Below are 17,873 nucleotides of genomic sequence, written 5' to 3'. Positions count from 1 at the left end.
AATTTCTGCAGGTGTCTGTATGTGTGTGTGTACACGTTATTAGAATGCAGGTACTGTGCTGGCTGGTGTGGCTCAGTGGATTGAGCACTGGCCTGTGAACCAAAGGGTTGCCGGTTCGATTCCTAGCCAGGGCACATGCCTGGGTTGCAAGCCAGGTCCCCAGTTGGGGGCATGAGAGGCAACCGACCACTGTTTCTCTCACATATGTTTCTCTCCCTCTCTCTAAAAATAAATAAATAAAATCTTAAAAAAATAATGTAGGCACTTTACAATAGGGCTGTGTTTCTATCACATTTGTATTCCAATGCCTAAAGTAATGCACAACATGCAGTGGTACTTGAGAAAAATTGTTGAACCACTACTATTAAGCTACTGCCATTATTATTCCACATTCCAAGCACTACCTCCCCTGGACTCTTGAAATCATGGTGAGTACTAAAAATTGTTAATATGCCACTGTGCCTAGGAAATGTGACCAAAATACAGGGTCCAGCAGAAGGCCTGCTTGCGTGTGGTTGGTAGGGTAATAATATGAGAGTAATAATTTATAGTTTTAATTTGAACATTTCACCTACAATGTCACATGGTGTGCTTGAATGTGATATTATGTTTCAGAATTACATACTTATGATCTTATTAATAAAAAGGGAAATTATTGGTGTTGGACCCTGTAGAAAATACATGCATACAATGTAAGCAGTATAATTCTTCAGTGATAAAAAGCCCATACTAATATCACTTTTCAAAAATATTATAGGACTCCTAGAATTTTTCATAGTGACATCATAAAAATTTTATGTGTTAACCAAAAAAACACCATCGTAATTTAAAATTTATCTTAATATTCACTCTTTGCTCAAATATTACAAGCTGTTCTCATCGGTAGCCTTTTCTTCTATAGAGGGTCCAACACAGAGATCTTGTTAAGTAAGCAGCATTCTCCCTGACTCAATGTAGGTCAATCCCTCTTTTAATTATCTTAAAGCATTAGCCAATTAGTTCCCTGTTTAGAAATAGCATTTTGTTTTACAAAGCTGTAGTATCTAGGAAATATATCTATGTAAATGTACACAGTATAAAAAAATTGAATTTTTAAGATGATATGCCCTAATCAAAAATGAAATTTCATTTTTCAAATTCAGCTTTTATACCATGATACGTTTACATAAAAATTCAACATTCAGTCAAATTGTTCATTTATACTATCCTAAAACTCTTCAAATGATGAAGCACATTTTCTTATAACTTTAAGTTTAAATGGTCAATAAAACAGTTCTGAAGTTAATTATATTCAATCAGATCAAAAGTTCTTTCCCTAAACTTAAGCACTAGTGTCATTCAAATAACTGAATGGCATTAATGAGCACTCTGCCAAGAGTATCATTATATACTCAGTCAATAACATAAGCTTACTAATAAAGCTGTATACAATGTATGCTTGATTATCAAACCTACTTCTATAAATACCTGAAAGGGCATACTGAGAACCAACAAAAGAAATATCAATTACACATTCACTTAATTTAGAAAGCCATAGTAATACTTGAATTTGAGCACAGACCTACAATCTTTGACAAATTATTCATAATAACGAACTCCACAGGTATAGTTCCCACAGAATAAACATACAGTAAAGCATTCCCTCATCTAGTCTTCAACAAATTTTGGGACTGTGTTCCCCCAAAAGAATGTTGTGCATGAAGAATACACAGATTTGGGGCTTAAGAATTCACCCAAGAGCACAAAAGGGATCAAGATCACCATTATTTTATCTTCCATTTCACTGAAAACTGCTTAGAATTTAGGATGATTTATAGTGCTCATTGATCAGTAGTCTGACTCAAAAACATACCATGTACATTCTAAACTGTAGATCTATGACATAGATTAATACTATTTATGCTTATTCAGAGCTCAGATCAAAACCTTTCCTCCCTGGCCAGGTGGTTCAGTTGGTTAGACCGCAGTTGATTGTTGGACCGTCACCCCATACACCAAAAGGCTGCAGGTTCGATTACCGGTCAGGGCATACAAGAGGCAACAGATCAATGTTTCTCTCTCTATCTCCTTTTCTCTCTCCCTAAGGTCCGTGAACACATCCTCTGGTGAGGACCAACAACAACAAAAAAAACTTTGCTAAAATCAGAGTAGGCCAAAAATCTCAAGATGGAAGCCAACACAATCTTTAATACAAACTGTTTTCCTTTTTAAAAGAGAGGGATTAGCCCTGGCTGGTGTGGCTCAGTAGATTAAGTGCAGGCTTATGAACCAGAGGGTTGTGGGTTTGGTTCTGTCAGGACACATGCCTGGGTTGCAGGCCAGGTGGGGGTGTGTGAGGGGCAACCACACATTGATGTTTCTCTCCCTCTCTTTCTGCTTCCCTTCCCCTCTCTAAAAATAAATAAATAAAATCTTTTAAAAAGGAGGGGATTAGAAAAATCCTACTACCCAGATTGTGAACAATTTAGTATATTTATCTTTTAAGAACCTTTCTGTGTGCACAAGCGCATGCACACTATAAAAACTTTTAAAGAGGATTTACTATAAATGGTATTGTATAACTTGCTTTTTTCATTTAATAGTATACAATAAATATCTTCCCACATCAATTTTAATGTGGATCAGAAACACTATTTTCAGTGGATGACAAGTACCTAGCTGTATGAATGTATCATAACCTCACCAAATCCATACTGTTTAACATTAATTTTAGATGTATATTGTTTAAGAGAGACAATACTCACATGATCAGTTCAAAAGGCGCGAAAGTTGCATCCATTCCTCCCCTGTACCTTAAACCTCTGGTTCCCTTCCTAGAAGCAATCACTCTTACCAGTTTTCTGTGTATTCCTCCACAGATGTTCTATGAATATAAAAGTATGTATGAGCATTTAAAAAAATAAATGCTAACATAGTTTATATGCAGGTATGTACCTTCATTGCTGGACATTTAGAAAGCTAGCAGTATTTCACTATTATAGTTTTGTATACTACTGTATAAATACTATATAATTTTTACTATTATTAAAATGTTGGAATGAATATCCTATCTAAACCTGTTTATGTCATTATTTGCTTTTAACACTCATATAAAATGGTTTCAAACAGGAGTGTGTCTTAGCATGACCACTTTTTAATAAAAAAAGTGGTGAATAATAATGACCAACAAACATATACAAAAATGTTAAATCTCTGCCTCATAGGAAAGTTCCTTGGAGAGACCATAGGGTCCTAGAACATACATAAACCCACCCACCCAGGAATCAACACCAGAAGGGCCCAATTTGCTTGTGGGTAGTAAGGGAAGTGACTGAAAGCCAGCCCAGAGACAAGCAAGCGGCATTGTTCCCTCTCTGACCCCTCCTGCATATTACAGCACCACAACACAGCCATGTGGGTTGCCCCGCCCTGGCGAATACCTAAGGCTCTGCTCCACCCTAACAGGCTCACAGACAAAAACAAAACAAAACAAAAACACAGACCAAAGCTCCAAAAATAGAACTAGGTGATGAAGAGATAGCCAGCCTATCAGATGCAGATTTCAGAACACTGGTAATCAGGATGCTCACAGAAATGGCTGAGTATGGTCAGAAAAAGAGGAAGAAATAAAGACTATGCAAAGTGAAATAAAGAAAAATATATAAGGAACCAACAGTGAAGGGAAGGAAATTGGGACTCAAATCAATGATTTGGAGAAGGAAGAAATGAACACTCAACCAGAACAGAATGAAGAAACAAGAATTCAAAAAAATGAGGAGAGGATTAGGGACCTCTGGAACAACTTTATACATTCCCACATCCAAATCATAGGGGTGCCAGAAGAAGAGGAAGAGCAAGAAATGGAAAACTTATTTGAAAAAATAATAAAGGAGAATTTCCCCAATCTAGCAAAGGAAATAGAATTCCAGGAAGTTCAGCTCAGAGTCCCAAAGAAGCTGGACCCAGGGAAGCACACACCAAGGCATATCATAATTACATCACCCAAGATTAAAGATAAGGAGAGAATCCTAGAAGCAGCAAGAGAAAAGGAGACAGTGACCTACAAAGGAGTTCCCATAAGACTATCTGCTGATTTCTCAAAAGAAACCTTTCAGCCAAGAAGGGGCCGGAAAGAAGCACTCAAAGTCATGAAAGGCAAGGTCCTATATCCAAGATTACTCTATCCAGCAAAGCTTTCATTTAGAATGGAAGGGCAGATAAAGTGCTCCCCAGATGTGGTCAAGTTAAAGGAGTTCATCATCACCAAGCCATTATTACATGATATGTTAAAGGGACTTATCTAGGAAAAAGATGATCAAAACTATGAACAGTAAAATGACAACAAACTCACAACTATCAACAACTGAACCTAAAAAACAAAACAAAAACAAACTAAGCAAACAACTAGAACAGGAATAGAATCACAGACACGGAGATCTCATGGAGGGTTATCAGCAGGGAGAGGGCAGGGGGAAAATGGGGGAAAAGGTATGGGGAATAAGAAGCATGATTGGTAGGTACAAAGACAGGGGGAGGTTAAGAACAGTATAGGAAATGGAGAAGCCAAAGAACTTATATGTATGACCCGTGGACAGGAACTAAGGCAGGGGGAATGCTAGAGGGAAGGGGGTGTACAGGGTGGAGAGGAATAAAGGGGAAAAAAGTGGGACAACAGTAATAGCATAATCAATAAAATATATTTTAAAAAAGAAAAAAAAGCTGGTTACAAGATAATATTGTGCAATATAATCCCAATTAAAAAATATATAAAGATTTAGGCTAAATTATGCATTAAAATTCTACTGTGATTATCTCTTCATAGTGGGATTACTGATTTTTACTATTGTTTTTCTTAATTTTCTAAATTTTATCCAGCAAATATACTAGATTCTAATCAAAAGAAAAAGCAGTTTGGCCTTCACTGGTATGGTTCAGTGGGCTGATTGCCAGTTTGATTCCCATCGGGGTACAAGCCTTGGTTGCAGGCCAGGTCCCCAGTTGGGAGCATGCAAGGGACAACTGATCAATGTTTCCTTCCCTCTTTCTCCCTCCCTTCTTCTCTCTAAAAAAATGAATAAAATCTTTAAAAAAGAAAAACAATAAAAAAAAGAAAAGCAAAAGCAGCTGGGCTGTTGATTAGTCAGGCCCCTTACACGATCCTGTCCAGAAGACTGGGGGTGTTATTTTGGCTATTTTCCATGTGGCAATGTGGAAACTTCATCTGTGAAAACATTGTCCCAGTAAACTATCAATATCAGGGACTGGTATTGCAAAGTTTTGGCTTTTCATTCACAGAAAATAATTTTATGACTTACGAAAAGGAGTGGAAAGGATATGTTCTTGGTCATTAATTTTTGCCTATTCTGATAATTTTTGCCAGTTTGTTACTTTGTAATATTACTGTTAGATGACTACATCTGAGCAACCCTGACAAAAAAGGAGAAATTTTAAATTGATGTCAACATTGTCAATCAGCAGATTAGAAAAAAGGATACAGTCAACTCTTGATAAAAGCAGTAATCACAGGGGCTAGCCATGAACAAATGTCTTTTGGTCCATTTCTTGGGTGGCAGTATATCACTAACAGAAGGCTAAGAAACACAGGTGATTCTTGATTGAGACATACTGTTAACTTGAGTTGAAAAATAAAAGGACTTCGTTGAAAAATGTTTTCAGTGATGTCTACTGCTGGAGTTATGACCTGTTCACTCACTGCCTTGTAAAAATAATTAATTTGGAGCCTAGTAAGAAGAGGCTCCCCTGATCTTTGGCCAAAATTTTTCTTAAAATAATTTTTACAAAAGGGCAGCTCAAATCAAGTACACTGCAAAATAAAGCCATTATGTTTTATAGACACCCACAAGGAAAACCTGATCACCATAATTATGTGCTGAATAGGATAACAGAAATCACTCTTTCTTTTCTTTTAGAGAGAGAGGGGAAGGAACATCGATTGGTTGCCTCTTGCACATGCCCCCAACTGGGGATCCAACCTGCAACCCAGTCATGTGCCCTGACAGGGAGTCAAACCTGCAAACTTTAGGTTTACAGGATGACACTCCAACCAACTAAGCCACACCAGCCAGGGCCACTCTTTCATTTTAAAAATAAGGAAACTAAAGCACAAGGAAGTTTTTACAATTTTTATTTATTGATTTTTTAGAGAGGGAGGGAGAGAAACATCAATTTGTTGTTCCACTCATTCACACGTTCATTGGTTGATTCTTGTATGTGCCCTGACTGGAGATGGAATCCACAACCTTGGTGTATCTAGATGATGCTCCAACCTGCTGAGCCCATAAGGAAGTTAAATATTTGACTAAGACCATACCGCTGATTAGTGGCACAGAACTGGAACTTACTCCACTGGATATTTGTCCAGATAACTTATCCTGACAGAATGATTAGGATTCAGTACTTAAAAATCATATGGTTCCATAAGGGCAGTGATGAGGTCCTTAAAAAAAAAGATTTTATTTATTTATTTTTAGAGAGAGGAAGGGTGGGAGAAAGAAAGGAAGATAAACATCAATGTGTGGTTGCCCCTCATGTGCCCCCCATTGGGGACCTGGCCCACAACCCAGGCATGTGCCCTGACTGGGGATCAAACTGGTAACCCTTTGGTTCACAGACCACACTCAATCCACTGAGCTACAACAGCCAGGGCATGATGAGGTCTTTTTAATGGATGACTCAGTGAATGGGAAATAGTGATACTAGATATTTCCTAGAAGTAAGTATTCTCTTCCACGAGCATGTTGGGATCTCCAGCAAGTATTGAAATAAGTTTTAAATAAAAGCCAACATCTTACCTTTTTTCCTCAGTAAAAATATTTAATTCTGTCTGAAAGCTACTCTGCTGCCCACATGCAAACATTTAATAGTTTTGTCTTCTATCTGGGTTTGAATTAAAGATCTGACACAAAAGTCGTGAGTAGATCAGTTGGTTAGAGTGCCATCCCAATATGCCAAGGTTGTGGGTTTAATCCCAGGTCAGAGCACATACAAGAATCAGCCAATGAATGCATAGATAGGTGGAACAGATTGATGTTTCTCTCCCTAAAAAATCAATAAATTTTCTAAAAAGACACAAAGTAAACTTTGCCACAATAAGTGATTACAAGCCAAATTAAAACAGTACAAAATATCTAATAAGTGCCCATGTGTACTAAGCACTTACAAATTTTCATTTCCCTCCATCCCATCTTTTAACTACATGTAAATACTGTCTCTAACCTACTAAAACATGCTTAACTGAAACTAAAAATTTCTAATCCTACTTCTTTTAACACAAGGGCAAAATTTAAGCATGAACTTGTAATTCCACAGCCTACCCTCTTTTTTTCACCATGTTACCTCTGATAATAACTAAAATATGCAGTGCACTTTACAATTTAGAATGCTTTCATAGGTGACATCTAATTAAACCTATACAACATATCATAACACCCATTTGAAATATGGGGAAACTGGTTTTCTGGCTGGGTGTTACTCATCAAAGATCCCATGACCAGTAATAGCAGTCAAAAATTAAACCCAGTCATTATGACCAATATAGGTCTAAGGAAATTACTGTAAGGATTACTGGCAGAAGGGGTAGTCTGGTGAGGTAACACAAAATGTTAGGCTCCTTGCCCTTTCAAGAGCTGAAAAAATTAGCTGGAGCCAAACACAGAAAGGTAAATTGCATACCAATATATGCTGATAGGCCTGTGTTTTCAGGTCAATAAAATCATTACAGTTGTAAGTATAAAAGTTCAAACAATATTTAAGTATTTAGAGATATACGAGAGAGTGCACAGTGGCACCAGCTTTGCCCCGTTTAGGAAATGAGCTGTAACTCACTCAGTTGTTCTCTGTCTGAGTTCAAGCTATTCCCAGTCTATACAGGAGAGGGGAAGCAGAGTTTGCCACTCCAAAACATGCCTTTTTGAAATATTAATTATTTTAAGCTGCTTATTTTTAAGAAAAAAGGCTTAGAAAGAACCTTTGAACCTCCCTCTTAGCAGCTGAAAGGAATGCAGATAGAAAACCTGCTTAAAGGTACTGTCACCTTAGCATAATATAATACAAGGGTGGCAGAGAGGAACCTGCAAAGTCCGGAGACTCCCCATTGTTTCTGGCTGCCATGACAAGACTTTGTTTCCTTATTGCATGTTTGCTTTCTCTCATTTACCTCTGAATTGCCTACTTTTCCTTTGAAGTCCCAGATCCCTGCCTCCCTCTCAACTGCCCAATTTGTCCTGGGGTCTCGTATTCTTACAGAGCCTCCATGTGTACATACATAATAAATCTGGTTATTTTCTCTTTGTAATCTGTCTCATTTCAATTCGATTTTAAACCAGCCAGAAGAACTCAGAAGGGGAGAAGAAAGTTATTTTTCCTCACCCACACAGGTAAACTGCACTTTTACCATGACCCAGATTCCTGAAAGCACATTTTTATAAAAGCACATCATGTTAAGAATCACATGTACCCTTAAAGATTGGGTACCAATCACACCAAAATCCAAAATCAAATCCCAAAATGTATCAAATAGCAGAACTACATCTATACCAACAGTGTCCAGCCTGCAGCCCGTGGGTATGCATGTGGCCCAACACAAAATTGTAAATTTACTCAAAACTCGTTTTTGTTTGCCCGACAGTTTTCATTGGTGTTTGTATATTTAATGTGTGGCCCAAGACAATTCTTCTTCCAATGTGGCCCTGAGATGCCAAAAGTTTGGACACCCCTGACTATACCATAATTAAAAATAAAAGTTTGTCCTGGCTGGTGTGGCTCAGTAGATTGAGTACAGGCCTGTGAACCAAAGGGTCACTGGTTCGATTCCCAGTCAGGGCACATGCCTGTGTTGCAGGCCAGATCCCCAGTCAGGGGTGTGTGAGAGGCAACCACACATTGATGTTTCCCTCCCTTCCTCTCTGTCTAAATATAAATAAATAAAATCTTCAATAGAAAATAATAAAAGTCCATGCCAGGCCCTACAAAATGAATATAAATATGATTTTATCACAGAAAGGACAACATACTATTAAGTTATACAAGGAACAGATAAAACATGTAATTCTTAAGTTTGTCCTCAAATCCTTATGGTAGATAGAATAACTAATGTACAACTACTTTGCTTAATTTCTCAGAAGATAAGCCTTTCTCTTCTATTACCTGGAGCACCTAGAAAGTTATTTTTTTTTCCTTTTTCATCTAATACATTTCTTTGTAACAAGCAAGAGTATTCAGTCAACATTTTTTTAACCAGGCACCTACTTACTACATGTCAACCACTGCCAAAACATTGATATTAAAGCTTAGCTCAAAGTAGAAGGTGTTCACGGTGTGTTCATTGTTATCTCAGCCTAAAACCATTTTCATAAAATGCTATTTCAACATTTCTCACCTCAGCTCAATGTACTAAAAAAAGAAAGAACAAATTGGTTAATTTTGATCAAAGCAATACCATAAAGAAATATGTTTAAGAGATCTTCATTTTTCGAAATACAGCATGCAATGGAAGAAAAGCAGGAGCACTGGAATCAGAGAAATCTGGATTCAAAACCTACCTCCACAACTCAATAGCTATTTGGACCTTGGGCAAGTTATTGAACACTTCTGAACTTCCAAATTTTCTCTCCTCTGTGCTATAATCCCAGAATATAAAATTCAGAAGCCCAGTTTCTCACTCTTTGACCTATTACATACCCACCCTACGAAATCAAACTAAAATATGTCAGCTTTTTAACACAACAATGATACATGTACCACATACACCTCCAACAAATTAAACCTAAGTATTTAGCATGTGAAATGTTAAAATACATGAAAGTATAAACCATAAATTATTAGGGAATGCATCTCCGCATTATTCTTAATTTCTTGTCCCTTTATTTGAGATATTTATTCCAAACAGATTTGGGATTGTTAAATGGGATTTTTTTCATTGACAAAATCTGAGATAATTCATTTTTTAAAAAACTACTATGATGGGTTTTGAATCTTTGAATCACCCAGCTCAAACCTGTTACTCTACAGATGAAGGAAAGGTGGCATACAACAATATGCTGAATACATAAAAAAACTATATTTTGAAAGACTTCATGACAAAGGAAATATTCAATACAGAATATTGAAAGGATTAAAACAATCTATATACAATATAATCCTAAATAAAAAATAAGTAAATATAAAAGAATATGGGTTATACTGAATTAGCTATATTTTACCCTGAATCTCATAAATTTTCTATAATAAACACATTTCTTGTATAGTATGTAATATTCTAAATACTCTCTTCAGGTTTGGAATTAAATGGAACACATACATGAAAAACAGTTATGGAAAAAGAAACATGGAGGCACTGAGATTTGGTGGCTTGCTCACAATCGCACAGCTAATTGGAAACAAAGCCAAGACAAGAAACCCAGTCATCCACAAAAGGATTCTTCCCAATGTACCACATGGCCTCTAGGATACAAAACTAACATTTGTTCAATATCACCTTCTTATTTTACCAGTGTTTGTTTCCTGAAAACTACTCACACAATGAACTTAAACAGTGCTACAGATTACATTTTATAATACTATTACCAGATTAGAGCAGAGATTAAGTTTGAGAATTAACAGCTAATGGTAATCTTCCAGTCTCAAAACAAGGGCATCTATGTTGCCATATTCACCTTTGTAACCCTACGACACAGTACAATGACTGGCACAGAGTAGGTGCTCAATAAATGGTTTTGTTTTCACACAAACCATAGCTTTTCTTTCCTGTTAGCACTAGCTATCAGACTTAAATAAGACAAAAAAAAAACACTCAAAAACAATGAAATACATAATTCCACATTTCGGGGTCTTTAAGCATTTATAATATAAACAAAGGATTCACTAAACAAATTATTTTTACAACAAATGTAAGGGGAATGTTTCCAGTACTAAAATATTTCAAGCACTACACAAATCAATGGCACATTAATTTCCAGAATTCTTAACTACTGAAATGAGCCTAAATAACCTTTAGTCACCACTACTTTGTCTACACAGTGAGTCACTGAATGTACTAAAAGGCAGTAAAATTATAGGTATAGTACAAGGGGCACTGGACTGGGACCCAGATCCTGGTCCAAGCTCTGCAATAATCACATATGTAACCTGGAGCAACTCACTTTTTCTTCTTTGAGGCCTGATTAACCAATTCATAAAAACAAAGAGCTGAACTACTAATCACCAGGGATGTTTCAGTTTTAATTTTCAAATGATTCTATCCACAAAGATTCTACATTAAGATTTTTTTCATTGTGTCAAATTTGATATACTGGAATGTTAGTTGCTACATTATTTGATTTAAAAAACTGAGCGGCTTTTCATGTAATTTTCTTAAGCAATGTCCCCTAATAAATTCAATAAAAAGTTTTTAAAAGGTTAGCACATTTGTAAAAATATTTAATATGTCTCGTAACATATAATTTTTAACATCTTGCATTAGAAACAATAGGAGAAAACCAAAGAAGAAATGTGAGCATGATTTGCCAGTTGGTTTGACGTGAACCACACTGGATCTTACAATACAAACCACTAATACATAATAAATAAATAAAAAACAATAAAACCCCTAAACCACTGATACACACATATATGTATATAAATATATATATATATATACCATTGACATATACTGATATACATATACATGTATTAACTTTAAACTTGATTTTAATTATAAAACCAAAACTTGTTTATTATAAGAAATTCAAACAGTACCTGAGGCCATATGTGAAGTGCAAAGTAAAAAGCCTCCCACCTCTCCATTCTCCATTAAGTTAACTACTGTTAACATTTTTATATATCCTTCAAGAAGTTACCTTAGCAGGCAGGGGAGAGCAATAGGAGAAAAATGGGGACAACTGTAACTGAACAACGAAAAAATTTGGAGGAAAAAAAAAGTTAACAGCGTATACATTATGTGCCTGTGTGTATACACAAATCTTTTAAACCTAAAATTTTGCCACTTCTTCAATGATGAGAGAAATGTCTCAAGCACCGGCTTCATAAGCATGTTCAAACACTGAAAGTTGTAGCAGAGCTGCATGGCGCAAAGTGGTATATGCTTCAGAAACGTGCTTTTAAACGGAATGTATTTAATTTTCCTGCTAGGAGGCGGCTCAAGTGTAGCAGTTGCGAGAAAAAGTAGTTAGCAAGAAGGCAGGCAACCTGGGTTCTAATTTAGGTAGTCAAGTAGCCTTAGGCAAGCCATGAAATCTTCCTGTGCCTTAGTTACTGTTTTTGTAAACGGTTGAACGAAGATCCCTTCCAACTCTAAAATGTTATAATTCTAAGATGGCCGTCTGTAACTGTTCTCTTGAACTGGTTGTAAACAATGTTAAGTAAAAAAAGAGAAATACTATAGTGACCTCCAGTCTTACCAAAGTAATTTCTATGCATTGTTAACAATCAAGGTATAGTTGTCACAGAACTAGCGACATGATTATATTTGAAAGAAAAGTAGATTATTGAATCGGATAGGTTTTTACAAAGCTTTGATTGACGTTTTCCTTTTTATTTTGAGGAGGGCCGTGGCTTAGTTTCAGTAACAACCAACCACTCCGCCCGAAAATAAATAATGAAGTGTATTTCGGACTTAAAATAATGGAACTGAAGTTAGACTGAATTTTGTTTCACTTACAGAATATGATGTGAAGATGACTAGGGCAGCAAAGGTTGGAAAGAATTACTAGCTAATTTCCTCTTCTGGAAGCTCTTTGGCTCCCATTCTTTCTGTTTCACACGCCCTCCTCGCCCACACTCCACCCAGCTCCAAACATGCCACAGGCATCAGATGGGGGTGTCGGAGGGGTCCCTTTGATCACTAAAAAAAGTCCTTGACTCGATTTACTTTAGAGGTCATGGGGTTCAGGCTGGCACCCACTCGCCCACGCCTTCCTACGACAGTCCCGGAAACCCTGGGCCGAGAGCCCTGACCTGCCTTCCCTGGCGGGCAAAGGCGGCCTTCCCGCCTTCTCCCCGAAGCGCGGGGCCCGACGGGGGAGGGAGGGGAGAAAAGAAAAGGGGAGGAGAACGAGAAGGAAGCCCGTGCGGGCAGTACCCCACCGTGCCAGGAGAGCCGGCCCGGATCACCCGCGGCGCCCCGCGCGGGTCCCAAGGGGAGGGCCCCGGAGGAGGGGCGGAACAAGCCCCAATCTCGAAATGCCAACTCCCACTGAGCAGACGACAGGGCCTAAAAGGACAACGGAAGTCCCTTCGTCTCCCTCACTTGCACCCACCAGACTAGCATCCCCCGGAGGAATCGCGAGGGACTCGGTGGGGGGGGAGGGGGACTCAAAGTGGCACCGGACACAGTCCGCCGGTCTCATCGCCCCGGCCCCGCCACTGGGGCCCCATGCAGTCTTCTTCCCGCCACCCCCCGCTTGGAGGCCAGCCTCCCGCCCTGCAAACCCCTCCTTCTCTCCCCTCCGGCATTTTCGAAACTTACCCCTAGGGCCCGGGCGTTCCTCGCGGAGCGCTCAGTCCACCCGGGGCGCCGCGGTGGTCCTGCCACTTCCTAGGGCGGGAAGGGGACAGCCAGGACAAATGAAACCCTCTCCCCAATCCCCCCACCCCCCCAAGTTCGAAACCCGAACTGGCCAGCGAGCGCGCATGCGCCGTGCGCACCCGCACAGTCTCCGCCCCCAGCTCAAGTGTTCCTCTTTCAGTTTGGAGGTGTTTTTTTTTTTTTTTCCCACGGTTTTTTCCTGCTGGTTTTTGAGGCGAGGAGTAGGGGAAGTAGAACTTGAAGGATGAAAAGAGAGCGAACATGTTGAGTTTTACTGTAGACCAGGCACTGTGGGAGCCATATAAGTGTTCTTTGTTGTAATTTTAACAACCATGTAAGGTAGGCACTCTCTCATTAAAACCATTTTACAGGGAAATTGAGGCCCGGATACGGAATAACTGCCCCAGTAGCACGCAGGTAATAAGCGAGAGAACTAAGACTGCAATATGATTTTTTGTCAAAGGAGAGAAGGATGAAAGGAAAAGAAAGTAGGACAATTAGTGGGAGCAGTCAGGAAGGGGATTGGGAAGATGAAGGGAAAAATTGAATGGCCCTGACTGGTGTAACTCAGTTGGATTGAGTGCGGGACCTGAAAACCAAATGAACCGCCAGTTCATTTCCCAGTCAGGAACACATGCCTGGGTTGACAGGCCAGGTCCCCAGTAGGGACATGTGAGGGGCAATCACACACTGATGTTTCTCTCCCTCTCTCTCTCCTTCCCTCCCCTCTCTCTAAACAAATAAATAAATCTTTAAAAAAAGGAATGAGTACAGAAGCACCAAAGAAAGGAAGCAAAGGAAATCTGTATACACCAAAATGCTGATTATAATAGATTATATTTATATTCACGTATGCTGTAGGATTATGAGACCAAAAGATGAATTCTGTTTCAGAAACTTGGGTCTCCCCTAGAAGCTAGTGTAGTGAGATGAAAGATTTTGAATGAGAAGTATTCATTTCACGGGGAAGATCCTGCATCTTTAAATGATGCTGCCCCTCATGAAAAGGGAAATTGGATTGAGTAAAGACTTCTTTTTGGTCTTAGGCATTTGCTAAGAACAGTTATCTCTTCTGATCTTCTCCCACTGTCACAACTCTGGGAATCTCACATCTGACTTACTGTAATAATAGTCATGCAAGCAAATATTTATCTCATTTAATTCTCACAGCAACCTTATAAAATACGTCAACTATCATTATTCCCATTTTACAGTTGAAGATACTGAAGGTTTGAAAGAAAGTGAAGGCATTAACCAAAGAATGTATGTGTAACCCATAAAACACAGACAACAGTGTGGTGATGGTTAGAGAGAGAGGGGCAGGATATGGATGGAGGCTGCCAAAGGGGGGAAAATGGGGACAGCTGCAATAATGTCAACAGGAAACAATAAAGAAAAAAAAAAAGATATGAGGTTTAGAGAGGTGAGGTAACTTGCACAAAGTCACCCTGCTAGTATGTGTGGGAGCAGAAACTGATTCAAACCTAGAGCTGATTATAGACATATCCAATCATTACTCTGTCTCCTAAACTGACCTCTATCCTTGTCTACTCCCCCACAATCCAGTCTGCACAAGGCCAGTGAGTAAACTGTTCTTATGGCCTCCAGGATAAGGTTAAAATTACTTGACTCATGTTCACTCTCTCCTTGGTCATCCTACCTATATCAAACAAAATGGAAGATATTTACTGTGCACTACCCATCCCCAGCTTTCCTGCCTCTTCTATTAATTTGCTCAAACTGTTCCTTATTGGAGGTGAAAAGGACCACCCCTGCACAAGCCTTCTTGGATTTTCTTAGCCGAAGGTCATCTCTTCCTCCTCCGAACCCTCTCAGCAGTGAATTTGTTTTTGGTTTTGTTAACATCTTTTAAAAATTGTGGTTAAATATATATAACATAAAATTTACCATTTTGACTACTTAAGTGTAGAGTTCAGTGGCATTATGTACATTCACCAACCACCTCCAGAACTTTTTATCTTGGCACTTGAATTTGTATCTTTGTTATGGAGCACAGTGCTTTCGTCTACAGTATAGCTACTGTGTACATGCTTTATCTCACCTATGCTGTTATAATTTGTGGCAAGATCTATATCTAACCCATTTTTGTAATTCCCCCAAAAACTCCTGGAATCAGCTTTAATTGCCCTTCTATCCCACACCAATCCATGAGCAAATACTGCCATCTCATTTTCAAAAATATAGCCAGAATATCACCAACTCTCATCAACACTACTATACCCCTAGTTACTCTCTCTAGACTGAAAAGCTTCTTCACCAATTCCTAGATTACCTTCTTGTCCCTTTCCAGTCTATTCATAAAGGAGCCAGAGTTATCCTAATAAGTCAGATCATTATAAAATATTGGCTCAAATCTGTTCACTCAAAAAGGCACAGATTTGCAAACACTTTGTAGGCTGTGTCAGTCTACAAAGGCCATTGTAGCCAACCACCAAGATGATCTCCAGTGATCTTTACCTCTTGTTTTCAACTTTTGGGTAGTTATCTTCTACAATAAGCCAGAACTGACCTGCATAACCAATAGAATATAGTGGAATGATGGTGTGTGACTTAAAATGCTAGGTCATAAAAGGCATTGTGGGTTTTGCTTGCTCTCTGTTAGATTTGTTGCTCTGGGGGAAGCCAAATGTCATGTCATGAGGATACTCAAATAGCATGTGAAAAGTCCCATACAGGGAAAAATTGGGCCCTGCCTTCTCCACACCTCCTTCTCCCCATCCACAACAAACACCAACTTGCCAACCAGGTGAGTGAACCACCTTGGAAGAAAATTCTTCAGGCCCAGACTTCAGATAATGCAATATCTTTTTTTTTAAATGAACATTTTTTGAAACATTTTATTTATTTATTTCTAGAGAGGGAAGGGAGGGAGAGAGAGAGAGAGGGAGAGAGAGAGAGAGAGAGAGAGAGAGAGAGAGAGAGGAGAGAGAGAGAGAGAGAGAGAGAGAGGAGCGAGAGAGAGAGAGAGAGAGGGAGAAACATCAATGTGCGGTTGCGGGGGGTTATGGCCTGACCGCAACCCGAGAATGTACCCTGGCTGGGAATTGAACCTGGGACACTTTGGTTCCCGGCCCGCGCTCAATCCACTGAGCTACGCCAGCCAGGAGATAACTGCAATATCTTGAAATTCAGAGCCAGAACCACCCAGCCAAGACACTCTTTAATTCCTGTGTATTGTCATTTAAAATTTTAGGGCAATTTGTTATGTAGCATCAGATAACTGATACAAAGAACCTACATAATAAGCATTCTTCTTACCTTTCTATCCTTATCTCCTACTACTTTTTCTCCTTGTTCCTTTAGCTTCCCTGCCTCTGGGCCTTTTCACTTGATGTTTACTCTGTCTGGAACACTTCCCCCACATACCTCTTTACCCTCTTCAAAACTTTGCTTGTCACCTTTCAATAAGGCCTACCATGATCAATCTATTTAAAATTTCAACTTCTCCTCCTATCAACTCCCAGTCATCTTCTCTGCTGTCCCCTTCCATCTTCCACAACATCTATTGTATTTTAAAATACTGTATGGTTCTCTTATTTATTATGTTTATCTATTGTGTATCTCCTCCCTCTCACTACTGCTAGAATATAAGCTCCAAGAGAACAGGAATCTTTGTTCAATGACTTATTCCAAGTGCTTTAAACAGTGTCTGTCACAATGTAGATACTCAAAAGGTATTTATTGAATGTGTGAATAAAAATTGCATAAGAACTCCAGACCCTCAGTAAACACTGTTGGGTATATATGTCATTGGGAGATGTGGACAGCAAAGGCAGGTATACCTGAGATACAGTGTCTAGATTTTAAATGTAGGAATACAAAGCGGTATAAAGCTAAAAGAACACAATCTATGGAAAGGTTATTCTTACCTGTACAAGGATTTTTTGTAGCTGTTTTTGGTTGAGAAGAAGGAACATTGAGAGAGGGAGAGAACAAAGATTTATTAACTTGAACCATATATGAAATTGCCAATGGTCTATCATTGTCAAATGTCCCAAGCAGCAATTTAATGTGGGCCAACCTAATATGAGAAAGGAAAATTGATGGCATAAAAACTCAAAGGAAATGAGAAAGAAATGAGATCAAGCCTGAATAGTGGCATTAGCCTTGAACAGAAAGAAGGATACATCCTCAGAGGCCAAAGGGCATGCAATGTAGATAAGTAGAAATTTTGAGGGGTGGGGGTCACCATACCTCAATGGCAACTGGATTTTTTGGAAAGTAAAATGTGTAGTTATGTGCTGAGAGGAAGAGCAGAAGTTTAGCATTAGAATACTTTTTTTGCAAAAGCAGTTATAAGTGAAAGCCCAAATAAATAAAACAGATAAAG

At 38.7% G+C, this 17,873-nt stretch overlaps 1 protein-coding gene across 4 annotated transcripts in view; it reads right to left on the bottom strand.

Moving 5' to 3' along the window:
• Nucleotides 1–13,654, bottom strand: part of LOC114504538 (X-linked inhibitor of apoptosis) — a 36,411-nt gene extending 22,757 nt beyond the window's left edge. Inside the window, exons 1-3 of one of the 4 annotated variants that reach the window (XM_036016672.1) lie at nt 13,463–13,617; nt 13,081–13,207; nt 2,745–2,863 (exon numbers count right to left, since the gene is read on the bottom strand). The gene's annotated coding sequence lies outside the window, so the exon portion shown is untranslated. Of the gene's footprint in view, nt 1–2,744; nt 2,864–13,080; nt 13,391–13,462 lie in introns of those variants that run through there. The other 3 variants (XM_028522208.1, XM_036016673.1, XR_004901017.1) reach the window with 3 other exon arrangements.
• Between the last annotated feature and the right edge of the window lie 4,219 nt (nt 13,655–17,873).

Source organism: Phyllostomus discolor, chromosome X (genome assembly GCF_004126475.2).
Source record: "Phyllostomus discolor isolate MPI-MPIP mPhyDis1 chromosome X, mPhyDis1.pri.v3, whole genome shotgun sequence".
Classification (NCBI taxonomy): domain Eukaryota; kingdom Metazoa; phylum Chordata; class Mammalia; order Chiroptera; family Phyllostomidae; genus Phyllostomus; species Phyllostomus discolor.
This window is presented reverse-complemented; position numbering and strand designations above follow the sequence as displayed.